General features: G+C 35.8%; 1 long non-coding RNA gene across 1 annotated transcript in view; it reads right to left on the minus strand.

Annotated features, from left to right (window-relative positions):
* LOC138853216 (uncharacterized) overlaps positions 1–793 on the minus strand; it is a 172,183-nt gene extending 171,390 nt beyond the window's left edge. The window contains exon 1 of the long non-coding RNA XR_011392423.1: positions 539–793. This is a non-coding gene — a long non-coding RNA (uncharacterized lncRNA). The remainder of the gene's footprint in view (positions 1–538) is intronic.
* Positions 794–11,855: the final 11,062 nt, after the last annotated feature.

Raw genomic sequence — 11,855 nt, forward strand, 5'->3', positions numbered from 1 at the left:
ATTAATGTAAATACATCGTATAGTCATTTGTATCAATTTAATAATCACTGCGTATTATATCCAGGAGACTAGGCAAACGAAAATAAACTTTTATTTAATACTGAGAGTGAAGGTATTGTGAGAAATTGTGTGGGTGAATTTTGCAAGTATAACCTTAAGATTTCACTCGCATAACTCAGGAAAACTAACACATCTAAAGTAATCACTGACTTATATAAATGTATCTTGAAAACAAGTGGGACTTCAGTGACAATGGGTGACAACACTCCCTCCTTCAATGCCCACTGTCTCAGTCGCTCAACTCACACTTAGGGACCTTAAATTAGGGACATATGGTTCCTGAAAATTTACTAGAAACTTTAAGCCAGTAACACTGGCAAGTTAGGTTGTGGATTGTATGATTAAGGAAAAGTTATGTGGTCTTGGCTGCTTAACAATAATAATGAACTGCACTTACCCATTTATTCTATGGGTGGTATATCCTAACGCCTCCTAACAGGAAGTCATACTAAATATTGGCCAATACTAGCCACCTTACCTGCTTTGTGGTGTTATAGCAAATATAAGGAAGCGAACATAAATTATTTCAGTGCACATGGTGGTCAACATGTACAATCACAGCGTCCGGTATTGTCTTCAATATCAGCCTTGTTATGAAGATAATTTGTATATCTGGACACCTTTGTATGTATTCTTTCTTCACTTATTCTGTAGTACAACATTTATGCCAATATTATTTCTATCGGCTACGACGACACACGATTATATTCACAAACTCCTCCCCAACACCTCACGTTACGCCATATTCGATGCTCTCTCTTTCTAGACGATTATATTATACACATATTTAATTATATTCAGGTGTATACTACATATTCCTAATCAGGTTATTAATTTTCTCTAAATTATACTGAATACATTTTACTTAATTAACAGATTACAATAAATAAGGAGCATAGAGAATATAGGTTCTCATATGATTTAACACCTTTCAAAAGTCGCATTGAAGATACACTCCTACACTCTTACATAAACATTATTTTCCTATCAGTTACCACACACAAATCACAGGAAAATTATTAAGATTTTCCACAGGTATAATGAGCAGTCAGGAAGATCAAATATTAGAGAGCTTCAGCATTCTTGTCAATGGAACTTTACTAAAAATATTTAAATTACTTTCATATGTAATATTAAATAATAATTAAATGAAAATCAAGTACCAGGGTTGTGTTTCACTGGTTCACACATACTTGAACACATGCCACTAAGGAACAGTAAAATCAGTAAAAATATTCCCCTAGGTATCCATTACAAGAGCAAACCATTGGTAGCCAACAAATATCCACGGAATATGCAGTAAATATCCACCCATGTAATACACCAGCGTTACCAGAGATAAATAGTGTGCCTAGTCAGCTATATAGTATTAGTTAAATTAATGCTAATGAACCAATATTTAAATGAAATCTTGACATTATTTTTACGGCTAGTAAACAGGCCGCCTGAGTATGGGCCCCCTGATCAATTAGGCTGTTGGTGCTGGCGAGTAATATTCCTAAGATGACCAATGCTTATCAAGGAGAAAATAGTGAGGAAACTTTTAGTAAAGGCATTGACCAGTCTGAAGATGGAGAAGTACATTAAAAATGTTGTACTAAACCACATAATAGCTTGTGGAAATTTGTGGAAAATTGCATTTAGCTGAATGTATAATTATTTACATAACAGTAAATGAACAATGATAACTATTATTTATCAGTTAGACAAGTAGGAATTTGGGACACTTAGGTCGCAAAAAATGTCCCCCTTCGATACCTACCACTGTCATATCCACAAGTTGCTCTGGACCTATTAATTAAATGAAATATACATACACCAGGAATACTGGTAAATATATAAATTTTGTGGACTGTATATTAAAAATAATAAATGGTTATATATATACACAATTACATAACAGAAGGAAAATATATCTTAATATCATTCACCAATTTGACTGGATATTAAGTTGTATCATACTCAGAAAAACCTCACTAACTAAATTTATGAAAACACTGGCCAGAATTATACACAAATCTAGAGAGCTTATCTGAGGTTCCTGGAGCTGTCTTGTCCAGTCGTCTGATATCTCAAGTTATGCAGGAATGCATATCCACCAATTTCGCCTCCTATTTGAGAGGTGTCAGCACAATTTTAACCTCTAGAGCACGAAAAATTCTTCCCCATTCACCGTTTCTAATACAAATTCAAAATCAAGATGGCGAGTGTCTCGTCTGCGCAGACGCAGGCTTTCCGTTTTCTATGACATAAATATTATTAAATACAGTATGGCCATCTATTTACATATAAATACTGAATTTCTGGAAAATATATACAGTATTTTCCACACTGCTGCCGGCCGGAGTTCGTTGCTAAACGACTCAAATTGCTCATTTGACAATGGTGGAGGACCTGGGTACATATAGGATCTGGCATCCACACGGCAACATATTACACAAGATTTAATCACCCTTTTTACACTTTGCCGTCCTTGTGGAATCCAGAAAGTTTCCCTAATACAATTTAAGGTATCTTGTACCCCACCATGCATTACATTTTTATGGGCATTTAGAACAATCAAATTTGTTAGATGATGAGTTTTGGCAGTAAGATCGGGTGTTTAGCATAATCACCCAATTCAGCATTTTGTAACCTACCTCTGCACCTAATTACATTGTTCTCTAAATACAGCCCCAGTTCCTCTATTATGGAACCTTTCACAATTTTTCTTTCCATCATCAATTTAATCTCATTTCCATAGATTTCCTCCTGTACCCTTTTTATCCAATATTCAAGAGGATGTGAAAACTTAAATGAAATATTCATCTTGTTTAGAAATTTAAACACCAACTTAGTTACATTGATTAGTTTGGGTAAAGAATACCTATTTATAACAATGGCTAAGGGAGAACAAACTATTGGAGCGGTGGTCACAGTAATTTCAACAGGAGCAATATACACTTTTTGTACAGGCCAATTAGCTTTATTTACCAACCAGCTCGGTCCTTTAAACCATGATACAGCATTTACAAATTTAGCATAAGGTAAACCTCGAGACAAGAAATCAGCTGGATTCTCCTCACCAGGTATATGATTAAATGTTAACACATGCTGACCCAAACTATTATACTTCTCTTGCATCTGATTAATTTCAGCGACTCTTGTTTTGTACATACACAATTTTGCTGTTTCCATTACGAATCCATTGTAAGGATACCTCATTATCAGACCAAATTACAGTGTCGCTAATATTTATCTCCTGCAACTTATTTCTTATATAATTAGCTAATTTGACACCTACATAAATGGCTGTTAATTCCAACTGAGGTAAGGTACGTGATTCAATTGGAGACACTTTAGCCTTAGACATAACAAGAGAAATAACACTATTACATTGAAGATAAGCAACTGCTCCATATGCCAATTTTGAAGCATCACAAAAAATGTGAAGTACATTTTTCCCATTTGGATTGGCCACCTGGCATGGGAACTCCAACATTGGAATTTTTTCATAATCACCAATTAATTCATCCCACCTGTTAATGAATTCCTCAGGTAGAATTTCATCCCAAGCACATTTAAGTTTCCATGCTTCCTGAATTAATAATTTCCCTCTAATAGAGGGAGGCCAAGCCCATGATGACACTCTTCAGGTCACTTGTTCTATCTAGGCTGGAATATTGCTGCACACTAACAGCACCTTTCAAGGCAGGTGAAATTGCTGACCTAGAAAATGTACAGAGAACCTTCACGGCGCGCATAACGGAGATAAAACACCTCAATTACTGGGAGCGCTTGAGGTTCCTGAACCTGTATTCCCTGGAATGCAGGCGGGAGAGATACATGATTATATACACCTGGAAAATCCTATAGGGACTAGTACCGAACTTGCACACAAAAATCACTCACTACGAAAGCAAAAGACTTGGCAGACGATGCAACATCCCCCCAATGAAAAGCAGGGGTGTCACTAGCACGTTAAGAGACCATACAATAAGTGTCAGGGGCCTGAGACTGTTCAACTGCCTCCCAGCATACATAAGGGGGATTACCAACAGACCCCTGGCAGTCTTCAAGCTGGCACTGGACAAGCACCTAAAGTTGGTTCCTGACCAGCCGGGCTGTGGCTCGTACGTTGGTTTGCGTGCAGCTAGCAGCAACAGCCTGGTTGATCAGGCTCTGATCCACCAGGAGGCCTGGTCACAGACCGGGCCACGGGGGCGTTGACCCCCGGAACTCTCTCCAGGTAAACTCCAGGTAAGGGGTGACACTAAACCTAGTGGATCAAAACATTTGGAAACTTCAGCAAGCAAAACTCTCTTAGTTAATTTATTGGGCATAATGTAATTATTAGGTTTTAACATTAACAAATCTCTCTCAGTATCCCAATTTAAACCCAATACATTACTACATTTTGGCACTTCATCTCCAGGGTAATCTTTACTTATTTTGTCCTTCAATTTGGACGAATTACTATTCCATTCTCTCAGAGGCATATTTGCACTTTGCATTATTTTATTAGCCTCTCCATAAGTCATTAACAGTTCCTCTTCAGTTGACGTCACACCCAGGAAATTGTCCACATAAAATTGTTTGCTCATTACTTTACTCAATGGACTTCCTGTACATTTAAGGTGTGCATTTATCATTGCTTGAAGTAGGAACGGACTGGATGTAGCACCAAATAATACGCTCCTAAAGCGAAAGGTTTTCAGAGGGCTAAGTGGGTCAATAGGATTCTCAGGCCATAAGAAGCGGGTACAATCCCGGTCAGCCTCTTGTAAACCCACTCTTAGGAAAGCTTTACTTATGTCAGCCATAAAGGCATAGTGCTTCACTCTGAAATTTAATAAGATATCTCCTAATTTTTCTGTCAACGACGGACCTGTCATCAAACAGTCATTTAAACTAGGTACATTTTTGTTACTCTTGGCACTACAATTAAACACAATCCTCAAAGGAGTGGTCTTAGAATCCTTCTTCACTCCGTGATGTGGCAAATAGTGACCATAAATTTTGGCTTGCTCAGGAGGTACCTCTTCTATAAATTTATTAATTAACTGCTCAGCAATTATATCATTATAGGCAGTTAACAATTCTGGTGTCTTACTCAGTTCGCGGAGCTGAGCTTTTAACTGCCCATATGCCATTCTGTAATTAGTGGGCACTTCTGGATGGTTCAGTCTTCACGGAAGTCGTACCCAGTATTGTCCAGATTCAAATTTTACATCTTTCAGGTACTGCTCCTGAGTAAAAGAATCGTCTGGACTTTCTTCATTTACATTTATTCCAATGCTGTCTAATTCCCACAATTTATGCACTGGCTCAACACCATCCTCTATGGAAGAATTATACTGGGGTACAACTTCATGAGTAAGACACACAGTTATGGTATTTGTAGTTTCCTCTAGTCATGAATTATTATTACGAGGAATCCTACCATACATTACATGGCCTCCAGCAGTCTTCAAAAGGGTGACACCACATTTCTTTACCATACTCTTTACAAAGGAGGCATAATAGTCACTACCTATCAAAATATTTATTGGGCCTACAGAATCATTACTTACACCAGAAGGTGCTAAATTTACGTTATGTGAGAGTCTTTCTGTAGCTTTACTAAGTCCTACTGTAGATATTTTCTCTGGAAGTCTATCTACAATTACTGCATTAACACGTTTTTTCTCATTGCCTAACCTGACAGTTACATAAACAGTGTCACACAATTGAGCCCTTTTATCCGAGAGAAAACCAGATAATTTTAAAGTTGTGGGATCTCCCATCTGTATTTTCATACCATCAAGACATTTACGTTTAATGAAAGTACACTGGGATCCTTGGTCTAATAATGCAGTTACATTTTTTGATTTATGCCTTTTATCATCAATTTTTACCTGTAACACAGGTAAGGCTACTTCAGCAAAACCATCATTATTAACATTAGCAGCAATTTTTACATTAGCTACCGTTGTGTCAGGATTGTCAACATTATCATTATTATCAACATTAACATATAGACCCTTACACATGACTATATGGTGTCTTCCTTTGTGACATTGATAACAGAAGTTTAATTTGGCATAACAATCCTTTACATTGTGATTACCCAAACACCTGATACATATGTCAAGTTCCTCCAATCTTTCAACTTTATCATTCCATGAATTGTATGCATTGCAATTCTTAGAAAAATGAGTACCCTTGCAGAAAAGACAATCTCTCTTTTCTCTGACTGGTTTCTTATTAACTGGGCTACTCTTAGAAGGGTACTTATTCTTCTTACCTAGTGGAGAATCATTATTTCTGATTCTTGCTACTTAATATGCACCTATGCAACTCTTTTTAGGAAATGAATTTTGATTATTACTATTGGGATAATTTCTCCCTTTGTGAAACTTGACAGATACCTCAGAGTTATTATGTGTTGCATCTTTAAAATGAGTTAGTTGGCTGGTCTGCAACTGCACAATTAATTCTTGTAGACCTAGTCTTATTTCCTCCAGACCAAAATAACCCTTGTGATATTTGTTTGAGACCCATTCAAGTGTTTTACAGCTTAATTTATTCTGTACCATGGCACTCAATAACCAGTCTGATTCCTTCAGATTATATTTATTACTTAAAGTTTTGAGACTGTTCTCAAGTTTAACCTTTGTAAGTGTGATCTGGAGATTTTAAATTAACAATAATATTCACTAGATCCAACCTACTTTGTTCTATATTTCCATAAGGGACTTTCAACAAGTCAACTGCTTCCTTGTAAGAGTCATCTAAATTGGGAAAGGCTTGTATGAGTATGTGAGCATCTCCTCTTACCTGTCCTTTGAGGTAAAATAATTTAGTTACACAGGCTAGGTCACTCCTATCATGCACAGCTGCTTTGAAAATTGACCAAAATTCCTCCCAATTTTCTCCAGGATTAAACACAGGCAAACACAATTCTGGGAGTTTTGGCAAAGACATATTATTTGTTGGAGCAGACTGACCAACTGCCTGGTTTACACATTTTAATTTATTCAAGGCCTGACTTTTACAAGAAAGAATCTTTTCCTCTAATTCATAATACTGATTAATCATGAGATCTATTTCAGTCTCATCTACACAGTTTACTAATAAATCTCCTTTATATTTGTTGTAATATAATTTATATGAATCATATCTATTCCCTAAAGCATCTAAATACAATTTTAAATCATCAGTATTCACAGTTTCTTGATTCATTAATTCCAAGCACTTATTATATGCCTTGGTTACATGAACTTTTTTTAGCCTGTATTGATGCTTTCTTTGCTCTGTATTCCATATGTTTGTCTTCTGCATTAATTTCCTCATTTTCCGCCATGATGTAATGTATTAAATTCAACTTAATAACACTGATTATGTACTAAATTATGCACTTTATAAAGGTAAATAGTACAACTTACCTTTAAATAAATCCTAGCTACTTGAGCTTAGCAATTACATATAAAAGATTGTAATATAAATTTTAAATGTACATTAATACAAATTTGGCTCATCAAAATTAATATTACACAAATTAATAAATCCTTGCCAGAATTTGGCATAGCAAAATTAATATACACATTAATATACATGTAATTAGTTACACTTGGCTTATCAATTACACATACATTGATATAAATCTTGGCCAGAATTGTCTTATCAAATTAATATTGTAATAATTATAATCCACTACACATTAAGTAAAATTAATATTATACACATTAATATAATTAGCAACACCTGGCTTATCAATTACACATACACTGATACAAATCTTGACCAGAATTGTCTTATCAAATTAATATTATACAAATTAATATAAACTTAGCCAGACTTGACTTATCAAAATTAATATTGTAATAATTATAATCCACTACACATTAAATAAATTTGTGAACTTAACATCCACCTCCTGTCATTTCACATATAATTATTAAGTAATTAACCAATTAATGACTTCATTAATTACCTCCGGTTCAAGAAGAACCAACGGGCAAATTAAATATGGAAAATTGCATTTAGCTGAATGTATAATTATTTACATAACAGTAAATGAACAATGATAACTATTATTTATCAGTTAGACAAGTAGGAATTTGGGACACTTAGGTCGCAAAAAATGTCCCCCTTCGATACCTACCACTGTCATATCCACAAGTTGCTCTGGACCTATTAATTAAATGAAATATACATACACCAGGAATACTAGTAAATATATAAATTTTGTGGACTGTATATTAAAAATAATAAATGGTTATATATATACACAATTACATAACAGAAGGAAAATATATCTTAATATCACTCACCAATTTGACTGGATATTAATTAAGTTGTATCATACTCAGAAAAACCTCACTAACTAAATTTATGAAAACACTGGCCAGAATTATACACAAATCTAGAGAGCTTATCTGAGGTTCCTGGAGCTGTCTTGTCCAGTCGTCTGATATCTCAAGTTATGCAGGAATGCATATCCACCAATTTCGCCTCCTATTTGAGAGGTGTCAGCACAATTTTAACCTCTAGAGCACGAAAAATTCTTCCCCATTCACCGTTTCTAATACAAATTCAAAATCAAGATGGCGAGTGTCTCGTCTGCGCAGACGCAGGCTTTCCGTTTTCTATGACATAAATATTATTAAATACAGTATGGCCATCTATTTACATATAAATACTGAATTTCTGGAAAATATATACAGTATTTTCCACAATTTATGTAAAAAAAATATATCTATTGGATTTAAACAATTATTTCTGAGAAAGGGTTTGGTAATTTAAGAATGAGAATAATGCTGCGATATTTAAATTTCTTCACACATTGCAAAACTAAATTCAAGTCAAATAGTTGCTTTGTAAAAAAGAAGTCTTAGCACTAGTTTGCTGTCTAAAGAGAGATGATAAAAAGTAGTTTAGTTGCATTGGCTTTAGGATACAAAAGTGGCTTTGCATAAAAAAAAAAATTAATTAATATATTGGCTTTACAATGAAATTTCTGAATAAAAGTAAATACTAGTTATGGGTTTTACTTACCTTTACTAGCTTCATTTCCCTACAGATTACTCGAACATTCATTATAATCATGAAGTGCTAAACCCATAGAGGTCATATAGCGCACGGGAAATGAGAAGCAGTCAGATTCGACCCGAAGTAGAGGACTAGTCCCCATTCTTTGGATCGAAAGCCCCTCAACATCAAGGCACCCTCACGACATCACCTCCAACAGTTTCTTTCCACTTTTACAGGTGTCCCGTAGCTCATCTGCTAGTACACTCATCTTACACACTTGGTTCGATCCCCGGCATGGGTGGAAACATTTGGATGTTTTTCCTCCAAGCACCTACTGCTCCTGTTCACTTAGCAGTATAATAGGTACCTGGGTGTTAGTCGACTTGTGTGGGTCACATCCTGGGGACAAATTGACCTAATTTGCCCAAATGTTCTGTATAAGTCAGTCTTTTTTTTGAAGGGATGCCCAGGGTCTGTTAAATGAGAGGCAATCAGGTTTTGATCCATGAAATTGGTACGGTAGCTCAAATTTCTTGGATCAAGAACCCTTCACCAGCCTCGAATGTATATTGCAATAGCAATGGAATCCTACATAGTGTATAAAATAATTTGTAGAAAAAATTTACCTTAACTTTTTTTTTTATTCCAAAAAATGATGAAGAGTTTGAGAGATGAAGACAATGACTTCATTCAGATTAACCCGAATTATTATTATTATAATCAAAAAGAAGCGCTAAACAGATTAACCCAAAAAGTTAATAACCTAGAATGAGTGCACTAGTGCCCACCAAAAAGTTTATACAGCAAGGTGTGTATCTCTGTGTATGCAAAATATGATTTACTTTAATCCATGTTTTAGGGACTGAAGTATCCTTGATTGGTGTGCTGGTAACGTATAGCCTTAAAAACGCTCATGTAGTCAATAGGTTTAAATATTAGAAACTCACATTATTATTATTGTAATCAAATAAAGCGCTAAACCGACTAGGGTCATGCAGCGCTGGAAACCCATAATACCAGCAGTTGTCAATCGGAAAGGAGTTAGCAAAATTACAATATTTTCTGCATTATATTTTAAAACACTGACAGTCTCCCACCCAGGTAAGGTAGGAGACGGTCTTGCCAGAGGCACGCTGACGCTGCACATATACCCACCCTTCCTTCGGAGTGCAGGTACTGTATACTCCACCTCCAGGACTCGAGTCCAGCCAACTGGTTTCCCCGAATCTCTTCACAAAATGCTACCTTGTTCACACTCCAATAGCTTGTCACATCCCAAATACCGTTTGTCATCACTCACTTCTAACATCTTCCCACACTCCTGCTGGATGTCCAAGCCCCTCACAAATGCTCATGAAATGTACAGTAAGGGTACAGAGGGTGGCAGATATCAGCATTTGTGGTGGATAGAGAAGAGAATGTTTTCCCATGATGTTAAGACAATGAAATTCTGTGACCAACAAACTCTACCCATTGTTTCTAAAATGTACTGCCCACAGGATGGGTATGGGGTGCATAATAAATTTGTTAAACTTAACAGCTAACTGTTTCCAAAGCAAGTTCAGTTCCTTGGATCAAGAGTCCCTCACAAGCCTCAATTAACCTCCATTGAGGGGCTAGTCAAATATATACTGTACTGAAAAATAAGAGGTAATTGTCTCTTCTTTCTTGTGCTGTCATAATACTGGATACACTAACCTCCACCCCCACCCCCACACACACACTAGTCAGGGAGCTCTAAGCCAATAGTTTCTATAACAGAAAAGAAGGTAATCATGTTTGATCCAAAGAAAGTGAAGGATGCCTGCAATTCCTTATCTCAATGTCAAGAATTCCTCCCTTAAAGGTGTAAAATAGAGCCAGATTATGTGAAAGCACAAAATCCATATACTAGATCACATAGAGCCTGGGTAATGGAAGATAATAAAGTTTGACCCAAGAAGGGAAAGCTTCAAATTCTTGTATCAAAAGCCCTTCAATAGCATCTAGGAACTTCAACCGCCACGATAAAGTTGATGATACAGTACTGCATTTGTACATTATTGTATTATTATTATTTTTTTTTTTAACTTATCGGCAGTCTCTCATCGAGGCAGGGTGACTTAAAAAAGAAACGCTTTTCACCATCATTCACACATAATCAAATACGACAGTTGAGATGTCACTCAAGACAACCAATAACACTAAACCAGTATGGCCCATACTGTATAGCTGGTAATTCAAAACACTTTTTATAAGGCTGGTGATCTTAGCACATTGATAAGGCTGGTGATCTTGGCACATTTATATGGATAATGATCCTTGAATGTGTGTGCCTTGCTGGTGATTCTGTGCACTTCCTACCTATTTACACAAAGATGAAAAGACTGACTGTTTCATGTTTAAAAACAAGTAGTTTTGGGAAACTGAAAAATATTTTCTCCCAAACTCCTTAAAAATCTGATTTTGGGGACAAATTATGTGCATTGTCAATTTGATGTAATGTGTACATTTTTATTATTTTCACGAGAAGTGCTAAACCAATAGAGGTCATACAGTGCTTGAGGACTGAAAGGCAATCAGGTCTGATCTAAAGGAAAGGTCCCTCATATTCCTTTAAACAAGAGCCATTTGCTGGCATAAAGGCACTCCCCCAACACCTTAAAAAACATTATACTGTATAGAACTGTGTTACACAATATACTACTGGATACTGACTTGCATTATTTGTCTCAGCAACTTAAGATACAAGCCTTTGTTTCTATTTTCTATTTCTTCTCATACACACAAGCACACTATGATTTTTTTTTTCTCTTTTAAGT

Source organism: Cherax quadricarinatus, chromosome 25 (assembly GCF_038502225.1).
Source record: "Cherax quadricarinatus isolate ZL_2023a chromosome 25, ASM3850222v1, whole genome shotgun sequence".
In the NCBI taxonomy this organism is placed as follows: Eukaryota; Metazoa; Arthropoda; class Malacostraca; order Decapoda; family Parastacidae; genus Cherax; species Cherax quadricarinatus.